We start from the raw sequence: 15,325 nt of genomic DNA on the forward strand, positions 1-15,325 counted from the left end.
GGTAGCGCCTTGGAGGGCCCACCCAAGCGCAGTCTTAACAGCCATCGGGCAGCCTCGTGGTCCTCTCAGCGGAGGACGGAGCGACACGATCAGTGCAGCGTTGTCCGAGCCGATGAGAAGGGTTGGCTCCGCTCCTTCTATCGGATGTAGGTCTACTCGCCGTAGGTGGGAATATCTTGCGCGTAATCTCTCCAGGGGGTAGTCGTAGCGGGAGAGCGCTAGCTGGTCTGCGGTGAAGACATTCTTAAGCCGATATCTGTCTGACGGCCGCCCCGCCGGGGAGATAGAGAAGTTGATCCTCGCCCCGGTGACCTCTTTAAGGTCGCGACGTATCGTGCGCAGAGTCAGCTTCTCCTCAGTCCCTTGGAGCCCCAACTGGCGCACTGCCTCCTGGAGAAGGATGGTCCGTTCCGACCCGTCGTCTAGAACGGCGTACGTGTCGTACACAGCGTTGTTGTGGTGAAGTCGGACCTTCACCACCTTCAGTAGGACCTTGGAGCCGCTGCTCCGGGCTGGGTCTAGGTAGTAGACAGGTGTTGCCTCTTCCGGTGCGCTACCGGACCTAGGGCTTCTGGTGCCCTCCGTGGACCTGGCGAGGGAGACCTCGTGTAGGATGTTGAGGTGGACCTCCTCACAGCGGTTGCACTTTCTCCTCAAGGTGCAGTTCTTAGCCAGATGGTCGCGCCCACAGTTCCAGCACCTCTTGTTCTCCTCGAGCCACCTCTGCTTGGCCTCGGTACTCAGGTTGTTGAAGTCACTGCACTCATTGAACCAGTGCTCGCTGGTGCAGTACGGACATGGCGGTGGACCTCTCCGTCCCTTTTGAGGGGGTTGAGAGGAATCCTTTCCCTCAGGTCGGGCTTTCCTCTCTCTCCGAGGCTCCTCCTCCGTGTGCAGCACTCCTACTGGGCGTCCTCTGTTCGAGCTCGGCCCGTCCCAGCGGTCTCCCTTCTCCCTCTCCTTCTTCGGCTCAGCGTAACCCATGGCGTCTACGTTGGTGTCATGCACTTCCTCCAGTAGGAACTCCGCGAAGGCAGCCATGCTCAGACCCAACTTCCCGGGGTTACGAACGCGCTGCTGTCGCCGGAACCTCTCCTGCCGGAAGCGTGGGATCTTGCGGAGCAGCCGCTCTACGTTGGAGGTGCTGTTGATCTCGCTGGCGCCAGCTGGGCCCTGCGTCTTCAGCATTCCAACCAAGGTGTGCACGCGGAGCGCGAAGTCATCCAGCGCCCGGTCATCCTTGATGGGGGCCTGCTGTTCGAGGGCTTGCAGTTCAGCAAGGGCGTGGTTCCAGGGACGACCGTAGCGGTCATCCAAGTCGGCGAGCGCTCTGGTGTAAGGTGTCGGTGCGGAGGCATGGGCCAGAACCATGTTGTGGGCTCTGGGGTTCCTCACATGCTGAAGGAGAATCGCATATTTGTAGGACTCTGAGCAGGAGTCGTCCAAGAGCGTGTCTAGGCAGATGCGTAGTTCCACATACTGGCTCCTGTCCTCGTCCTTGAAGAAGGGGAACTTGGGTCCCTCCACCTGGGGAAACATCCTGTAGTGGATGATCGGGGCTGGAGTGACGGTCTGGGTGTCCGGCCTGCATGCCTCTTGGTTCACTGGAGGACCTAGGGGTGTGCTACGCTCTTGGGGAATGGCTCCCCTCCCGGGCAGCGACGCTGGCTCCCTCTGGGCCGCGTAGCGGTCGGGTCCCTGGTCCTCTTCTTTCCAGGTGGTCAGCTGGGCCTGTAGTTGGACAGTCATGGCGGGGGTCATGGAGCCATCGGCGGGGGGTTCAGGAGATGGCACTCGAGAGGGCCGTGCGGATGATGCTCGGGAGCTACGGGCCGACGGAGCTCTGCTGATGCACACGTCGCGCATGGTCTGCATCATTTCCTCCATCTTCTCCGCGTGCAGTTGCTCTCTCGCCATCTGCCTCTCCGCCGCGCGTTCCGCCCCCTCCATCTGGAGGCGCTCGCGCTCGAACTGGATGCGTTCCCTCTCTAACGCCTCCTGGCGCTGTCTCTCCGCCGCACGTTCCGCTCCGTTCATCTGGAGGCGTTCACGTTCTAGCGCCTCCTGGCGCTGCCTCTCCGCCGCGCGTTCCGCTCCGTCCATCTGGAGGCGTTCGCGTTCTAGCGCCTCCTGGCGCTGGAGGCGTTCACGCTCGAACTGGAGGCGTTCCCGCTCGAACGCCATCTCGGCCTGTTGGCGCATACATTCTGACAGCGCGGCACTACTCCCTCTGGAGTGTATGCTATCCGCCCCAGAGGCAGAACTGCCCACGGAAACCCTGGACCGGGAGGAAGCCACTGAACGGCAGGAGCTAGGTCTCGAGCGCGCCGTACTGGGAGGCAGATCGTTAAGGCTGAGGCCCTCCCTCTTCCGCCCGCAGGCGCTGTCGGACCGGGCCTCTCCTTCCTGCTCTTCCGTTTCTACGGCAAAACCCTGCTGTTCTGCCATCTCATCCTCAGGCTGGTGCTCTTTGATGGCTGTCTCGGTGCTAGCCACCCGCGCGCCGGCGGACACCTCGGCCTCTCCGACCACTGTATCCCGTGGAGTGCGCTCCTCACTACCACTCAGTGAGCTTTCGAGCTCAAGCTCATACTCCTGTAACCTCGGAGGCAACCGCGGGACTCTCTGTGGTCGTGGCTCTGGCTCAGGGGGCGGAGAAGGGGGGGTAACTGTCTTGTCTGGTTGGCTGCGCTCAGCCATGCTATCACTACACAACCTATCCGGCTCGAAGGACCAATTGTAACCAGGGAGTAGCTAAAAGGACTGTAGAATTTAGGAAGGGCTGGTTATCTAACTAACTCTGAGCTAAATAGGCAGTGTAGGAGGATACAGGCAGGGGGCGCCAGCAAACCGTTAGACTAGCAGTACTATCGTTAGCATTAGCAGTAGGATTAGCATTAGCATTAGCATTAGCGTTAGCTAACAAACAACTAAACACACAGCAACGGTATCCCATATGAACAAACACATTTATTTACACAAAGGATATATACATCCCCATATATATACTCCCTCCCCGCCGGCCACACACACACTCAATCACTCACTCACAGTACCTAGCCTGGAAAAGGCTCAGAGTCCCGGACTGCAAGGAGCGTGTTGAGGCCTGGTTGGAGCTCGCATGTGCTTTCGAGGAAGGCAGCAGACAAAAGGGGGGGGGGGTGACGTAGCAACTTGAAGGGAAAGGGGCTTCTTCGGAGTCCACGACGAGGTGTGAAGGCTCAGGTCCGGTGGTCCACGGTCGGTCGCAGTCCACCTCGTGAAGGCGACGGCTTTGTCCAGCTTGGTCTCGCTTGGTCCAACGGTAGCAGCCGGCGGCTGGCAAGGCTAGCTAACGGGGACACAGCTAAACTGGTTCAGCTTCAGCACGGTGTGCGTGTTACTGACTCCGCCATCTTAGATCGACTTCTCGTTTCTCTCTCTCGTTACTCTCTCTCGTTACTCTCATCACTCTTCTTCTCGTCACACTGACGCACAGAGCACTTCCGTCCCTATATATACACCACCGAACCTAGCATCCGGGTCACGGACACACCCCGGATATACCACGTCACTAAACATATACATAAACATTACAGTAACAATACATACACCTTTATGAAACGTACAGGAATAGTATAGAAAATAATAAAGGAAATAACAGGGGCTGAATAGGGCTGATTTGGGGAAACTAAACTGGCTCTAAACTGTGGGCCTTCACAACAATCGGCCTGGAAATACTCTTTTGGGGAAAACTTTGTGTAGAATTGTCCAATATTAATGATCTTACTATCAAACCATACCTTTTTTTTTTACCACAGAGAAGCCAGATTTATAACCCTGGAGAGGCCAAGAAGTTTCCTTCTACCATATTCCAAGCCATTGTCACATCTGTCTACTTTGAGTGCGCTTAACTACTCCTACTTCTGTTTGTTCTTTAACCCTCTTCCCCTCTCCTGACTAATATTACAATGTGCTTTCTCCCTATTCTTGTTCTTCTGACACTCAGGAGGACCATTATGGCACTTTTCCACTACGTTGCAGACCTGGTGCTGACCTGGTGCTGACCCAGGTCAGCCCGCTTCGGTCCCCTTTTCCATTCGTCGGTCCAGGTCGCTTCAGTCCCAGGTCCCAGGTCCCACATCCGAGCAGGGTCTTTTAATTTCATATCCGGGTGTCTTTGCCAGGCTGCGTGTGACGTGTGACGCTGCACACCGTTGATTGGTCAATGGACAATCGTCATCCCATGTCCCATCCCATATTATTTCTTCACAACCGCCATCTTGAAAATACCACATTCACTAGGAAAATGTCAGTACATTTTCTGTAATAGCTTATTAATAAAGATTCAGAAAATTATGCTGACCATCGTATTATCTTAGTTTAATGTCATTTCAATGAATCATATAACTTTTATTTACAACAAGCACAACACAAAAATCGCTATTATGCACCATGTTTGTCCGTGAATAACACTGGCTGTGGAGGTGGTAAAAAAACACAATACTCCTTTGCTAACTTCACCATCTGTCTACGGTCATTTTGAGCCCTTAACCACCGCGCTGACACCCCGAGAAGTTATGCTTTTAACCGTAAACTCGATGAACCGGGAGTTTGCCCGCAGCCGTCCAGCCATTTTCACCATTCACTCATGAGTCAAATGCCGGTTTTAACAGGGAATTCGCTCCGCGCTGTGTCCACGGTGATAGGAGTGGAGGATCGACTCCATTCAAAAACGTTTGAATTCCCTGGCTTCTCCTCTTTCCGGACACGTTTGAATTGTTATCCTAACCCCCGGTAAACCAAAGTTATTAACCCGCAAACGGCACCGTGTTTGTCTGTGAATAACACCGGCTGTGTCATGAGTCACATAGATGCTACATCCCCCCTCGCAACCCTTCCAATCTCATTTATCCACCTTCTTCTACTGACCATGACTTCATCGCCGCGGGCGGTCTCTGGAACTGCCAGTCAGCGTTCTGGAAAGCAGAGGCTATCTCAGCTTATGTGTCGTTCATGTCCCTCAATTTCCTAGCTCTCACTGAGACCTGGATCACACCTGAAAACACAGCTACACCAGCAGCCCTCTCTGACACCTACTCCTTTTCTCATTCCCCTACATCCTCTGGTCGAGGGGGAGGCACAGGACTCCTCATCTCGCCTAAGTGGTCACATACTGTCCTTCCTCTGTCACACCTGTCAATATCCTCCTTCGAATTCCATGCTTGTTGTCATCTATCGCCCGCCAGGCCAGCTTGGTGACTTCCTAGGCGAGATGGATGGCCTTCTCAGTTCGTTCCCTGATGATGGCACTCCACTCGTACTACTAGGTGACAGCCTGAAGTTGCTATAAACATTGTTTTAGGGTTACAGATATGTTCTGCTAACTTCTGCAACATGCTAGCCTTAGGAATTCAAAATTGAAACTGCCGGTTAACATTCAAGGAGCTTCTGGTCCACACATGGTCTACTAGCGACCATCAGGCGCAGGCTACGTCAGCCCAGCTACCAGCTACCGCCAGGCCCAGACTATAGCAGCCCAGCTACCAGCCACCACCAGGCCCAGACTACATCAGCCCAGCCACCACCAGGCCCAGACGACATCAGCCCAACCACCACCAGGCCCAGACAACATCAGCCCAGCCACCACCAGGCTCAGACTGCATCAGCCCAGCCACCACCAGGACCAGGCTATAGCAGCCCAGCTACCACCAGGACCAGACTATAGCAGCCCAGCTACCACCAGGACCAGGCTATAGCAGTCCCCCCAGGGCTGCGTGCTAAGCCCCATCCTCTACAACCTCTACACCTACGACTTCACCCCCGTCCACCCCAGCAACTCCATCGTAAAGTTTGCAGACGACACCACCGTGGTGGGATGCATCTCGGGGGGGGACGAGGCGGCATACAGGGATGAGGTAGAGCAACTGAGCAAGCTGTGCAAGGTTAACAACCTGCTGCTGAACAAGTCAAAGACCCAGGAAATCATCGAAGACTTCAGGAGGAAAAAGTCCGAGATCCAGCCCCTGCTCATCGACGGAGAGAGCGTGGAGAGAGTCTCAACCCTCCGATTCCTGGGGGTGCACATGCAGGATGACCTGACCTGGAAGGACAACACAAAAGCCACCATCAAGAAGGCACAACAGCGGCTATACATCCTGAGAGTCCTCAGGAAGGAACACAGCAAGCAGGAGATACTGGTGACCTTCTACCGCGGCGCAGTGGAGAGCATCCTCACCTACGGCATCTGCAACTGGTTCTCCAGCTGCACAACCGCGGAGAGAAATGCGCTACAGAGAGTCGTGAGAACAGCCCAGAAGATCACCGGCGCCCCCCTCCCCTCTCTGGAAGAGCTGTACAACACATGCTGTCTCAGGAAGGCCTCCAAGATCTCCAGGGACCCAACCCACCCTGGGTACGAACACTTTACCCGGCTGCCCTCGAAAAGGCGGTTCAGGACCATGGCCGCAAGGACAAACAGACTGAAGAACAGCTTCTACCCCAGGGCCGTCCAGGCCCTGAACACAGCAAAGACCTAGGTTCTGGGCCCTGGACAGTCTGGACGGATTGATGGCAGCTGCTGGACTGAAAAAATCAGGTGTAGTGCTGAGGCACAAAAATGTACATTTCAAGCCTGCAAACTGCGACACTTTAAATAAATGTGCAATAACACTATGTGCAATATGACAACCCTAGTCGTCTATCTGTACAGTATAGTATAGTGGATAGTGTACATACATAGCCTTTATTTATGTAAACCAGCTCCTTCCCTTCTTGTGTTTTTTTTTTTTAAGTGTTTTTTTAAAGTTTTTTTTTCTTTCCTAACACCAGGGGAGCCACCCCTCCTAAATTTCGTTGTTTGGTACCTGTACTGTAGCAATGACAATAAAGACCATTCATTCATTCATTCATTCATTCATTCAACTACCACCAGGACCAGGCTATAGCAGCCCAGCTACCACCAGGCCCAGGATACAGCAGCCCAGCTACCACCAGGACCAGGCTATAGCAGCCCAGGACCACCAGAACCAGGCTACAGCATCCCAGCTACCATCCGCCGAACTACCAGCTGCCTAACTACAACCAGGCCTAGGCTACAGCAACCCAGCTCTCAGCTGCTCAGCTACCACCAGACCCAGGCTACAACTGCAGCGGGAGGTTTGTTTTTAAACCTGGAATCCACTGCAGATCTTTGTGCTAATGTATGTGCTGTTTGCTGACCTAGACATGTGTTTTCTCACTGGAGCTCCCCTGGCTTTCTGGCCTACGTTGTTTGTTGTTTTGCTATACACTCCGGCCCTGACTCCCGGCGGGTATTCCACGTACGTTGATTAGTATTATTCGCAGAAGGAAAGCCTTGTTCGAATCAGCCTTGTGTCATCAATGTTCACACAAGTCTGGATTGGGAAGTCTGGATTTGGGCACGCGCTCGCAGTTAGAAGGAGCCCAGAAGAGCCGATTGTCGAAAAGAAGATACTATGGCCCAATCCCGATTCTCTTTTCTACCACTTCGGCTCGTTTTGGAGTCACTCGCTTTGGAGCCAAGGCCTCCGAACAGAGCCACAAGCCGTAGTGGTTCTGTCATGCCAAAACCTGGCACTGCCAAAACCTGGCAGGCCTAATCGTTTCGAACGCTCTTGCTAATCGTTTGCTAATCGTTCGAACGTTCAGACCAGGTGGCGACTGTGACGTCATTCTAGTGCGCTGTGTTTACTCCCGCAGCAGATTAATGTGTGTATCTTAAACTGCGAAGACAAATGTAATCTTCTTGCACTTGAATAGCATTAAGGTTGATGCAGGCTCACTAGTCAGCTATATAATATATAACATTTTATATGAAAACACCTGCTAATTTCACACGTAACTCGCTCCGCTAACGTAGTACGGAGTTGAAGCCCTGTATCGTCCACCAAGCTCCGCTCCCGAGCGAGGGCTGCCCGGGGGGGGAACAGACTGTGTAGAAGGTGAAGACTGAAGCCCCTGAGCTGAAGAGCATCAAGCCTGTTTCACCGTGGTACATGATTGGTGAGTTCTACACTTTTATATCCAATTAATTTTTTGGGTTTTGACTTGTTTCCCACCATGCTTTCTTTCTGTATGCTCTTTTAGTGTGAATGTTTTACTTCCGCTTGTCCAACACATTTTTCTTGCTAGGTGTGGACCTCATCGGACCGTTCAAGGCCTCATCCAGGAATGGCAATCGCTACTGCCTCACAGCGACAGATTACTTCACCAAGTGGGTGGAGGCCATTCCTATCCAGGTGTGTTATATCTGTGTTTAGTGTTGTTTTCTCAAATATAATGATCATGACCATGCTTTTTAAAATACTTGAATGTATTGTACTTGAACAGTTCATCACCATGTATCCCAATTTTCATCTTAAAATTAACATTATAAGTATGAATGTAATAGTACCATATCCTGTGTGTATACACTGCTAGGACAAGACGGCAGTGGCAACATCCCAGGCCCTGATAGCCACACCCATGGTGTGCCGGAGGCTGACCAGGGCAGAGAGTTCTGGAACAAGGTCATGTACTTGCTAAAACATATGATCTTGTAACAGTTATGGACATACTTGTATGGACAAAACTAATGACTTCTGTCTTATTTTCTTTTTTAGGTCAACCAGATGTTGTTTGAGAAGTGGGGGATGAAGCACCGGATTACCTCTGCCTACCATCCCCAGACCAACGGACTGGACGAGCGGACCAATCAAACACTGAAGAGGGCTATCGGGAAATCTCTGGATGGGCACCAGGAACGGTGGGAGGACAACCTTAAGGTAATCCTTTTCGCACATAACACCAGCGTCCAGGCCTCCACCAAGTACTCGCCCTATCGCCTGATGTACGGTCGGGAGCCACGGCTGTCCTCTGAGGTATGTCAACTCTTGATATTATTGTTCTTATAATATATCATTTGTTTTGCAAATTGATTCTCAATATAACCCAAAAATAAAACACTAACTCTATGCAAATGTATGTATTGCGTATCTCTATTTGCCTCTCATTTCAGATCACAGGCGACCGTCCTTTTGTGGAGGTGGACGAGATTGATGAAGACACCGCTGCAGACTATCTCCACGCCAGGGCTGAGAAGGATGAGGAGGTCTTTGACAAGGTGAAAGATATTACACAACTATATACTGAACAATCACCTGAGTGATGCTAAGTAACTGCTAAAGCAATAACAATGCCTCAGCAATATACAGAGCTATACTGCACAACAGAGAATTACAATCTCTGCTGCTTCGCTTTTTCTTCAACGATCAAGGTGTGACTCAACGTGGAGAAGGCCCAGGAGAAACTACCGGAGGAGGATCAAGAAGGGAACCAAGCGGTTTGAGATCCTCCCGGGCATGGAGGTCCTGAAGAAGGATGAGAGGAAACGTGGGAGACCTGGTGGCACAATGGACCCAAACTGGCCAACTAAGTACCGGTAAATGTTAGACTTTTAAGAATATTCAGAATGAGAGGGTGATGTGTGATGTCCAATTTTGCCATTAATACATATTTTCTTCAGGGTGACTGAGGTTGGGGACAACAATTTGGTGCAGTTGGAGACCTTGGATGGCCAACAACTGGGAACCAAAACCCCCTATGCCTCAGTGAAGCCTCTGCGGAAGAGTAAGTGTAACATACAGTTCACATTTTAAAGTTAATGTAATGTGAAACTGTATCTTTTTTTACCACAAGATGTCATTCTAAAATTGTTTTGTTGATTGACTTAAGGATTCCGAGCCTGCCCGCCCACTCAGAAAGCTGTGTCCCATCCACCGGAGCCAGTGTGTTCTGATGACCCTGAACCGCTAAACTCTGAGCCGGAGTGGGACTCACTTCAGGTACACTTAAAAATCCTAGCTTTATTCATTTTAAATAATAAAAATTCCAATGGCTGAATACTGTAACATGACAGTCCCTTTAACCCAACATCATTATGTTTTTTAGGCACCATCTCAGCTGCTAGTTGTCATCATCACAGATGTTCAGCTGGGGCGGGCCAGTCCAGCTTTACCTAGCAGGTTGGAGGTGCTTAGGCCTTTCGTTCTGAAACCCAATTGTTGGCTGAATGATCTCTCCATTGACCATGCTCAGGCTCTTTTACAGGCTCAACATCCCCATGTAGGAGGCCTCTACGCCACAACGTCCCTCTCCCTCCTCTCCTCCGTGCCTGCATCAACCCTGGGGTTTGTTCAGATTTTAAATGTTTGTTCAAATCACTGGGTTACGGTAAGTAACATCGGCTGCAGGGTAGGTACTGTTAACGTTTATGACTCCTCTGGTCACGGGTCGACCGAGGAGTTCATTTCACAAATAACAGGTCTCCTCTCTTTTTCAGGTCCCAAGGTCCTTCTGCAGTGGCCTGATGTCCAGCAGCAGAGAGGCAGCTCAGACTGTGGGCTGTTTGCTATTGCGAACAGTCTCACACGCTGCAGAGGTGAGGACCCAGCAAGCATGGAATTGAATCAGTCTGCTATGCGTCAGCACCTCTTTTCCTGCTTTCAGGCTGGGCACCTGACACCATTCCCCAGCTCCATACGGTGTCCACGCACGGCCCAGTCAGTGTACACTATGGACGTTAGTGTGCACTGCATCTGCAGGAGGACCATCCGGACGAGAGGACCAGAGCCTCTGGTATCCTGCAGGAGGTGTTTAAAGTGTTTCCATTCGTGTTGTGTGTCAATTAATATGATGTTTCCTGATGAATTTGTTTGTACTGTTTGTAAAGTTGTTTTTTAAGTATTTTCCAGATTGTACCCAGATAGCCCTGCTACGTCCTCGGTGAGGGCCCGTTCCCCTGTACATAAGTGGCATGGACCGTGGCATGGACCCCCCCCCCCTCCAGGGGGTAAGACCCTGCGACATACCAGCGTCATGTCCAGGGGGTGTACTAACTTGTACATTAAGCCGCCTCACGCTACGGAAATAGGAGATAGGCTCCTTCCCTATGGGCCATTAGGCTCGAGAACCATCGGTTCTTAAGGCTACTTACTTATGTGGTCTTGACTACCTGTCCACTTTCTCACCTGGTTCTTGCGCTCTCTCTCTCTGGTGCACCATCCTGCTCTCTCTCCTTCTCTCCCTCTCTATCCTCCTCTCTCCCTCTTTTGCTGTCAACCAAAAGGCAAACATAACAACCGAGTATTTATAATCTAATAAGAGGTATAAATTGATCCATATCAATTTATAACATAATTGGGTAAAAAAAATTATACGGTGCCTTTTCCGTCCCCAGTACTAAATCATGTTGTATTTTGTCTAAATTTGGACAAATACTAATTCCATTAGGTTTTTCATGTATAGTCAATTGTTATTTATTATGAATACAATGATATGGGCTTCTAAGTTGTTGTCTTCTACATTTTAAAAGCTTTGGTTAAAGATGTAAATTGGATTTTGCATGGGATTTGGGATGTCCCCAGTGTTGTTCATTAAACTTCAATCCAAAAAATAACTATTACATTTCCAAATATATTATTATTATTTCATTTTCCTGATCAATATCTATTGAAATCAAATATAGTTTTTATCCATTTTATTTTGTACAAAAAATTAAGGGTTTGCTTACAATATTGGTTGTCCCTGCGATCACTGTCCACCCTGTTATGCTGTGTTAATGTCCCTTTTAAAAGAAAACCATATTTCTCAATCACATCACTCTCATGAGGTGACATCACATCAGTGGAGGGGATTTCAAATGTTGTAAGCTGTGTGATTTTCTACCTCTTTTACCATCTGATTTTTATGTTTTTATCCAGTGAGTTTAATGTGGTTGACCATAACGTGTTGTTAACTGTTATGCCTAAATATTGAGGAGATCAATCAAATTGAATAATTTCAAAAAAAGTATTTAGTGCAAATTAGATTCCTCATCAAGTATTCATGGTCATTCTAGGCATTATGCTAACACAGGCAGGCTAAAGGCTAACTTTAACTCAAAATGTCCACCCTGTTAGTGTCCACCCTGTTATGTGTCCACTCTGTTCTGGAGACACTCGCCCTATTCAAATACAGAGGGTATTCTAAATAAAATAAAATGTAGGTGCCTGAGCTCGACCACTATGTTTTTCAGCAAGCTAGATATGTCCTTTATATAATAGAACATTAAAATATAGATAAATCAACAATTTATTTTTCACAAGTTATGAAGTCCAAATGGCACCGTATAAAAAATTTACCCAATTATAATTGAATATTGGATTGCTGTGGGCAATCCAGTCAGATAATGTCATTTTGACTTTACTCTCTCACCTGAAAAACATTTTTATGTCCAACTATAAAAAACAGACATTTCCAATGCTTCAATCCACTGTCCATGTACTGTAAATATGCCATTATGGTATTACCATGAAGCCCAATTCTAGCAGAATAAGAAAGATAGTATATCTACTTTAAGTAAAATAATAAAGTGCATCCAGTTAGCTCTTTAGCTGGCATGTGTGCAGCAGACTAGCTCATCTAATCACCTCTGAGCTAGCTAGTTAGCTTGCTAGTTCTTTGACACCAGGGCTGCCAAGTTTCACCAAAAGTTTGGAGTGAGATTTTGTGACCCAAAACCGGGGCCCCTCTCTCCCACCCAATTATTTGTGCTAGTTATCTGCAATTTGACATACTTAACCACAACATTCACACCTCCCACCCTAACCTAAGTATAACGACGATGTCACCGTTGGTGATGAGGGTGTTGGCCACTTCTCTTAAAAATACATACATCGCGTGTATGTGAGTCGAAGAAATTGCAGCTCACAGACAAGTTTATTTAGTGCAAAAAACCTTGTGATATTAATAAACAACTTGCGGTTTGAAAGTACCAGTAGGCTACCAGATACGATGTTGTATGTTGTATGCACATACTGGCTACGTTCTTACATGCAGCTCGCGTGAACACAGATTCTTCCATCAGCGCCTCCCGCTTCGATTGCAGACTCAAGTTAACGCGCGTGCAGAAAGATGCACGTTTCCAGTCAGATGGATTTTTATTTTTTTAACCCCAAATATATGTATATTTTTAACCCAAATCAACATAACTGGGGGTAATTTCCATATGACATTTTCTCTTATCTTTTTTACTCCAAGACCCAAGATAATGAATGTGATATGATGTTCAAAATTGGTGAAGTGTCCCTTTAACCAAACCCTACAGCAGCCATCATCAAGAAGGCACAACAGCGGCTCTATTTCCTGAGAGTCCTCAGGAAATACCACCTCAAACAGGAGCTGCTTGTGACCTTCTACCGCTGCACAGTGGAGAGCATCCTCACCTACTGCATCTGCGTGTGGTTCTCCAGCTGCACAGCCGCAGAGAGGAAAGCGCTACAGAGAGTCGTGAGATCGGCCCAGAAGATCATCGGCGCCCCCCTCCCCTCTCTGGAAGAGCTGTACAACACACGCTGCCTCAGGAAGGCCTCCAAGATCTCCAGAGACCCATCCCACCCTGGGAACGAACACTTTGTTCGGCTGCCCTCGGGCAGGCGGTTCAGGACCATGTCCGCAAGGACAAATAGACTGAAGCTCAGCTTCTACCCTAGGTCCATTCAGGCCCTGAACACAGCAAAGACCTAGGTTCTAGGCCCTGGACAATCTAGACAATTTGATGGCAGCTACTAGATTGTAATCAAGTGCAATACTGAAACACAACTGTGAACATTTCAAACCTGCAAATTGCGACACTTTAAATGAATGTGCAATAATACTATGTACAATATGACAACCCTTGTGCACATAAGGTTCAGAGATAGGAAATGTTAGGATATTTATAGCATAGCATAGAGTACAGCACAGTGTTTTATTCGTATAGTATAGTGGATAGTGTATATAGCCTTTATTTATGTAAACCAGCTCTTTTCCCTTCTTGTTTTTTGTATTTTTTTTCCTAGCACCAGGGGAGCCCCCCCTCCCAAATTTCGTTGTATGGTACCTGTACAAGATAATTCCTCTTTCTTGGAGGGGCGGGGGGGTTCCGTTGGGGGGAACAGCACTCATACACGCGTGTGGCGGAAAAAAAGTACTACACGTGGAATGCAACATGACGTTAAAGAGGAATTATTATGGACGTAAACACCAAACATCTGACAAGCAGGCTAAAATATCTGCTTTTTTAACGGCAATGGTAGGGGAAACACTGTAGTAGTGTTGCTGTCATTATCATACAGCTCACCTATTCGTTTAGCCTGTACTGTTCCCAAAACTGACCCCACCACTGGCCATTGCCTTGACAGATAAGCCAATTTCTCATGTCTTCCTTTATGATACATCTCCTCCTTACAGATATGAAAGGACTGGATATGTAAAAACTATGTGCATACTCTATCAAGTGTATTGAATCTTCCAAGATACTGGAAAGGAAGCAACTAGTATGACCTCTTACCTGCACCTCATCTCCGTTTTCACTTTTGCAGCTACACAAACAACCACAAGATTCCTGACATGGACCACATTATGTTGACCAACGAGAGTAAGGCAGTATGGTCAAAGGATCTTGCAGGCTCTGCGCTCCACTACACAGGTGAATGATCAGTGTACTGTATACTAGGGGTGTAACGGATCACCTAAAGGATCGGATCGTGTCACGGTTTTTGAGTCACGGATCGGATCATTTTTCGGATCAACACAAAACATAAAAATAAAAATAAAAAGCATTTTCCTCGAATTCTGTAAAAACACCACTTTTACTGTGTAAAACCCAACAACATTCAAGATGTCAAAACTGGTCAGTGGAGGCTGGTGACTTCCAGAATTGAGGAGGCCAATTTTTTTTCCGCTTGCTCGCTTCACTCGCGATGGAATGTTCCCTGTTCTTCTTATCTGTCTTTGTTAAAGATTATTAATTTGTGTTTGGCGGTACTGAAGGGATTGGGACACTCTCAGGATGGTGGATGAAGCAGCTTTTATTGCCTGCACAATGGGTCATCAAATAAACAAAACAATTGGCATGAATCTCTGGTCCGCCTGCAGCAGCTATTGTCCCTTCTGCTCAGGCTCACAACATTCACCACAACATACTACATACAATCAATGACATGTCAAAAGCACTCAAACACTATGTCAATCAGACACACAACATACAATTCAGAACAATACTTCTTCCATTTCTAATATTTATCCTGCAGAACAGCACTCATACACGCGTGTGGCGGAAAAAGGTACTACACGTGGAATGCAACACGACGTTACTGACTAGCCATGCCCTAGATCGCGAATGCTAGCAACACCATGAGTGAACACTTACAAAATGCACCAAAACATAGAACTCAAACAACATATGTAATAAGTTACCTGCACAATGGGTCATCAAATAAACAAAACAATTGGCATGAATCTCTGGTCCGTCTGCAGCAGCTAT

Source organism: Nansenia antarctica (genome assembly GCF_963989245.1).
Source record: "Nansenia antarctica genome assembly, chromosome: 5".
NCBI lineage: Eukaryota > Metazoa > Chordata > Actinopteri > Argentiniformes > Microstomatidae > Nansenia > Nansenia antarctica.